This window comes from Dasypus novemcinctus, chromosome 27 (genome assembly GCF_030445035.2).
Source record: "Dasypus novemcinctus isolate mDasNov1 chromosome 27, mDasNov1.1.hap2, whole genome shotgun sequence".
Lineage (NCBI taxonomy): Eukaryota > Metazoa > Chordata > Mammalia > Cingulata > Dasypodidae > Dasypus > Dasypus novemcinctus.
The window spans coordinates 47,757,918-47,764,709 of NC_080699.1; the positions used below are offsets into that span (position 1 = coordinate 47,757,918).

General features: G+C 39.6%; 1 pseudogene; it reads right to left on the reverse strand.

Annotated features, from left to right (window-relative positions):
* Positions 1-298: 298 nt before the first annotated feature.
* Positions 299-5,649, reverse strand: LOC101415783 (protein FAN pseudogene; annotated as a pseudogene).
* Between the last annotated feature and the right edge of the window lie 1,143 nt (positions 5,650-6,792).

Here is a 6,792-nt window from a genome sequence, read left to right on the forward strand (position 1 = left end):
CATATTTTCTTGGAAATTTTGAGTTTTTTCAGTATCTCTGTCACCAAAAGCTGTCTTTTGACCATCATCATAGGGGTATGACCCTCCATTTTTCCCCCTAACACTGCCATATCTTTATGTGCCTTACAGATGGAATCTAAGAGTTTTCAGTGAACTCAACGTGATTTAGGAATTTCAAAACCACCTCTTTTTTCTAGTGGTAAAGTTCTAATTATCATTACACATTTACCAGTTCATTTAAAAGTCTTTTTTTAAAAAATAGAGTTCATTTTAATTTCTAGAGGGAAAAAAAGTGCAGTTAATACTGCAATTTCCAGAACATATTTTGCCTGTCTTCCCCTCCTGTGATGTTCCTGCCCACTGTTCATTCACCCACCTGAATAACATAGTGCCTTTATGACCCTGTATTGCCTCACTGATATTTGCCCCAAGCAGGTCCAAAAAGCACCTCTGTGGCTCCTCTGATGTCAGAGAACAGAGAGTATCCCCATCTGCATATCCATGACATTCAAACAGCTGTCTTCTCGTGTTGAGGATGTGGCAGCTTGTCTGGGCTAAAAGCAGTATTGTGTACAGTCCCTGAACAGCATGGTATTTGGTGCAGTAGTGATATCCCAAATATTAATTGTACCTTCTTTGGTGTCTGAAACCAACAGTGTGCTGATACCATTTAAACTGTTTGTATCTACCCTGACCTCGTGTTCCAGCTCAGTCAGCGAGCCAAACTGGTGTCTTTTGGTGCCTGGCATTTCCACAGGAATACCAGACCACACCTTCACTGTAGAGTCCCACGATGCAGAATATGACCTGTTGTCATGCCAACAGATCTTACTAACAGCATCATCATGTCCCATTAACATGTCTTGGTGTCCTCCAAATGCTATGGAACAACAATAGACATTATTATCCCATGAAGAATTTACAACAGTGGTAACTCCTGGTAAAAGTAAAAAGGATGATAAAGTCATATTCAGAAATAATATACTTCTTTGTAACATTTTGGATTCTTTGGAAAATATCTTCCAAGTAGAATCTTGTGATGTTGTAAAGACTGAAGACCCATTTCAAGATACTGTGACTCCAGTAACTGCCTATTCCTGGAATTTATAGTGCCCACGTAACTGCAGTTTGGTGAGGTGGCTCCAGGCGAGAGTTTTGCTTCCTTTGATTAAGTCTTCAAAAGACGTTTCACCTGGGGAGCCTGGGGAATCTGCTACAGAAGCACTATTACTGGAGGTTTAAGACACACTTTTAAACTTTGGGGTGATCCTTCAAAGGTGTGGTGTCACGAGCAGCTGTTCTGGTGTCTGCCCAAATCTAAGATTTGTGTCAGCATGGCTACTTCCTCAGCAGGAGCCTCAGGACTGTTCAAGTTCATGCCTTCTTTGTAGTTCAGAAGGTTGAAATACATCAGGGGCCCCAATGGCATCAGTACATTTTAGGGTGTAGCCAAATATGAGGTTGATCCACTCATGAAGATGCTCTGACACATAATTGCTCCCCAATGCCTTTTTTCTCTTCTGCAGAAAATCCTCAGGACTTGATGCCCAACAAGGAAGTTCTACATCATCCACCATTTTCCCTCCTTGTCTCTTTCCCAAATCCAATTTCAGACTATCGACTAAGAAGCTGACATCATCACCATAGAATTCTAGAACTAACTCTTTAAAATCAGTTGCACCATTCAAACAGTTTTTCCGGGTTTCTGCAATACCACTGAACATTCTATCTGCATTATCAAATCTTCCATTCGGAAGACACAGCTTATACTCAGGTGAATTCCTACCAAGATAAAGCAGCACATAACCTGGGTAAGAAGAGTGATTTCCATACGTGAATTTTGACTCTGGCATTTCCTGATTGCTGTCAGTAATTTCTCCAGCCTTTTCTTATTTAGTGCCCCAACTGGTTTTACTAAGATGGCGGAAGTTTCCTGGATTTGGCCTATCTAATACTGAACTGTAATAGTTGTTTATTACCCGCGGAAGCACGGGATATTGGCGGAGGTCACTGCAGCTTGGGTCAGCCAGGTTGTGGAGGTGTAGGAGGTGATGGTAGCTGGAGAGTAGCCCCCGCTGCCACTGGAGCATGTAGCTCTCCAGGGTGTGCTCTGCCCCGTGGTGCGTAGATACATAGCAACATAAATAGAAATCATCTCTAAACTGACAGTCCCAGAACTTCAGGTAGATGTAGGAACACAGATCACCTTCTGTGCAAATTAATTCCAAGCCCAAAGGCATGAGACCCTGTCGCCTTCTGTAAACGCGACGGACGTCCTGGAGCATTATCTGGACCACAGGTTTCAGGCACTCTTGAGAGGCTGGAAATCCAGGTTCGTGTCGGTGATGCACACATGCCCAGGACTGGTCACCAGATGTGTCGTCATTTCCACTGTATATCCCACGTGCAGCTTTTCAGAAACGCTTTGGAATCTGTTTTTGTCAAATAATGTCCTAGCCAAACATGACTGCAAAATACCGGTTCTCACAGCAGTTTGTCCCCCAGTTTGTCAAGGCAGTTCCGTCTGTGAGGCTGACGCAACATCTCCACATTTTCCACTTTGCCTGAAACATCCAATTCAAAGACATACTCCGTTTTGCCCCTTTCTACTTTGTATGGTGCAACAAGGTTAGCTCTTCAATGAAGTATACCTGACTGAAAATGAGGGAAATCTCCCCCGATTTTGCCTTTTCAAAGTGTCTATTCGCTCCATATTCTCCAAGTTTTCCTATTTTTATACAATGTCTCAAAGAATCTTGATGGGTTGGGATATTGCCTCTGGTTCAAAAATCACTGACTTTGACATATTTTTAAGGAGCCTGTGATTTTCCTTTCACATCAACTGCCTTTGGGTTGAATATGATCAACTGTGTGCTGTTCAAAGTGTACTCCTCCAAGTTAGGCAGCAGCAAGGGAAATCTCTCCTTGCAGTAGAGCTGTAGCTGCTGCTCCTGCTGATTCTTTCAGATAAACGCCAAGGAGGGGCCCTGCTTGGGCTCCACCTCCCCAGAAGCCTGCAGTGAAGCAGAGGCGGGTGAGTGGACCTGGAGGTGCCAAACATAACTATTATAATAACCGACTTAAAAGTTGACCCAACTAAAAGTATTGTCTGTGGGAACTTATTTGAAATATAATGGTATAAGGAGATTAAAATTAAAAGGATTCAAATAAAATATACTGTGCAAATATTATGGAAAAGAGAAATTGCATGGATAAATTAATATCAGGCAAAATAAATGTTTGAGAAAAGACAATTAACATAGACAAAGCGAGATATTATGTAACTACGAAAAAGTTAATCAGGAAGGCATGTCTATATATATATAAATATTTGAGGAGCTTCAGAAGAGATAAAGCAAAAACTGACAGGTCTTAAGAGCAAAATATACAAATCTACAATGACTTGGGAATTTTAATAGTTTTCTCTTAATAATCAATAGAATTGGTGTACTAAAACCCAGTAACCATACAGAGGAATCAAACTGCACCATTAACATTAAGGGACCATTTCAAACAAAAACCACATAATAAAAATATTTTTCAGTGAAAACGGAACATTTGTAACTGCTGGCCACAGGGTTTTACTTGCTATTGCAAAGGTTACTTGAGCTTAGTTCCATTCCTTTACATTATATTATAGTTTATAGTTTTTATTATAATGGTTACTTTAGCTTATTTCCATTTTTTTTTTTACTTATACTATAGTTGTTAACTTTTGTTAACTGACTGATTTTGCATAAAAATTCTCATCTCTTTAGACTCTGGGAGACAGATTTGAGCCAGGATTTCTGACTTGAATCAGGTCAACTTTGAATTAGAGTTCTTTCTTTTCTCAAAATCCCATAGTCATGGCACTGAAGTTTTTGTGCATCAGGCATGAGCCCTTGTTCAGTAACACATTCACCAAAATAGACTTTCAGGCGGCAGACTTGGCCCAGTGGTTAGGGCATCTGTCTACCACATGGGAGGTCCACGGTTCAAACCCCGGGCCTCCTTGACCCGTGTGGAGCTGGCCCATGCACAGTGCTGATGCGTGCAAGGAGTGCCCTGCAGTGCAGGGGTGTCCCCCGCATAGGGGAGCCCCATGCGCAAGGAGCCCCATGCGCAAGGAGTGCACTCAGTAAGGAGAGCCGCCCAGAGGGAAAGAAAGTGCTGCCAGCCCAGGAATGGCTCCGCACACACGGAGAGCTGACGCAACAAGATAACACAACAAAGAAACACAGATTCCTGTGCCGCTGACAACAGAAGCGGACAAAGAAGACACAACAAATAGACACAGAGAACAGACAACTGGGGTGGGGGCAGGGAGGGAAGAGAAATAAATAAACAAATAAATCTTTTTAAAAATAGACTTTCATTTAATAATGAAACAGATCATCACTAATGTAAAAAATGAAATCATACAAAGAATTTTCCCATATGGTAATGGGTTAAAATTAGATATCAATATAAGAAAATAATAATAAGAAAATCTCCAAAAACTGGTTAACTAAACAATAGACTCCTACATAATTCATGACTCAACAAAGAAATATCAAGGGTTATAGGAAAATATTTAGAATTGAACAATATAGGAAGAAACCATATTAAATGTGTAGAATATATCTCAGTTTTTTAAGAGATAATTTATAACATCAAATATATGTATTAGGATATAAGAAAAGTTTCTATTTAATGATATAATTTTCCATTTAAAGAAGCTAGAAAAAGGGAAAAAGAAAACCAAAAGTTGGAAACAAAAGAAATAATGAGTATAGGAACAGAAATCAGTAAAATTGAAAGCAGAAACACAATTGGAAGGATTTGAGGAACATAGTAGAATTAAAATCTCTAGGAATTAATCCTTCCATCAAAACAAGTATTGAACTTGCAGGACCATCTGAATAAACTATTATTACCATTATTTATTCCTTGATCATTTTATTTATTGTCTTCTCTTTCAGAGAGCCCAAGTCTCTCTATATTGTTATTTGAAAAGTATCACATCATTAAGAGATTGTTGATTAATATTGAGTGATGAAAGTGGAAGCCTTTACATATATTACTTCTTCCTCCTAAATAAATTTTCCCTTACTTATTTTTTACAATAACAAAAAAAATCTGCATTTGTCAATAGTTCCACTCCCCCTTATTTTTGTTGATTTGGGACAATATCCACTTTCACTGCTGCAGGCTAAGAAGGGAGGTAGATATCCGAGGGCATAAGAATGAAATTGTTTTGCATGCAGTTGAAGATAGTCCTTGCTTTTGGGATGGGGATGATTCATCATCATCATCATTTTGTTGGTTGTCCAGGTAAGACCCATAAAATGGAGAGTAGGAGTTGGACACATAATTGCTGGGTTTCAGAAATCCACTGACATTGAAACAAACCAAAAGCTTTATCTGAGAAATATACCTAACTGGTAAATTGAAAATTATGGGTTCAAATAAAAGAAGTAGAAGAATCATGATTAGGAGATTTATGAATAAGTATAACTATGTTATATTGGGGACATAGCACTTTATGTGAATAAAATGTTTTTTAATTTTTTAAATATTTTTTACTTTTAAAGAAGCTTTAGATTACATAAATGCCACATCAAAAATATATGAGATTCCCATATTCCTCACCCTTACCCTTTCCAAACTTTCCACCATTAACAACATCTTTCATTAGTGTGGTACATTTGTTACATAGTGTGGTACATTTGTTACAATTGATGAACACATATACAAGCATTGCTACTAACCATGGTCTATAATTTACATTACACTTAGCACCACACAATTTTATAGGTTTTGACAAAATGTGTAATGACATATCCATCATTGCAATGCCATGTAGGGCAAATCCAATATCCCCCAAATGGCCATCTTACACCTTTTCTTCCCTCCTTCTCCCCTCAGAATCTCTCATCACCACTGCCTTATATCAATGATACTAATTCTTCCATTGCTAGAATATTAAGTCTACTTTAGTCCAGAGTTGCATCTCCCCTTTGTTTGTTCATACAGAGCTAGGCACATTTATAATTTCCCTGCACATGGCTCTTCTGCCCCTTTTATTGAGGCCTGTAATTAACACTATACTTGTTAAATATATGTCCCAGAGATTTAAGTCTTCTGTGTGTTCATGTGCCGGTTGAGCCCCGATTTTCAGCAAAGTCACATCTAACACTGATCTCCAGTTCATTGGACTTACCCAGGGCAATTAACAAAAGGATGACTATGGCTAATACCCATCCCAAAAAACAGAGCAAGCAAGACAGTTCTACCCATCTTTCCCCTGGGATCTAAGCCCTCTCTCAATAAGAAACAGAGTAGGCATCCCCAGAGTAGGCATCCCCAAGGTAGGATTTTCCTCACAAAATCCTCATTTTGAGGAATGAATCGACTATATTAACCGTAGAGTCTAGTGAAACACTGGACAGCCCACAGGGAGGAGGAGGGAGAAGAGGCTTCTCCACGGTGGTAAACACAGTGGTTCTTCCAGGCAGGCAGCACTGGGAACTGCAGCTTGGGCTCCTGGCACAGGTTCTCAGTGTCAGGGTGGCACATAAAGACCAAGACTTCCAAATTCCAGGCCTGTGCTGTCTGATTGCTGACCACTGCTTTGATGAGCTTCTTAAAATTGCTGGGGTCTTCTCTGAGGGTGGCTCTTGTTTTAACTCTGTTCATGTAAAGGTGGCAGAGGAATCTTAAAGAGAGTACACTTCCACAGAACTGTTATAAATAGGTAAAAGCTGCATTTACTGGGCAAGTGCTAAATCAAGAAAACTCAGCTTCAATAGCAATAAAAGAAGTTTATGG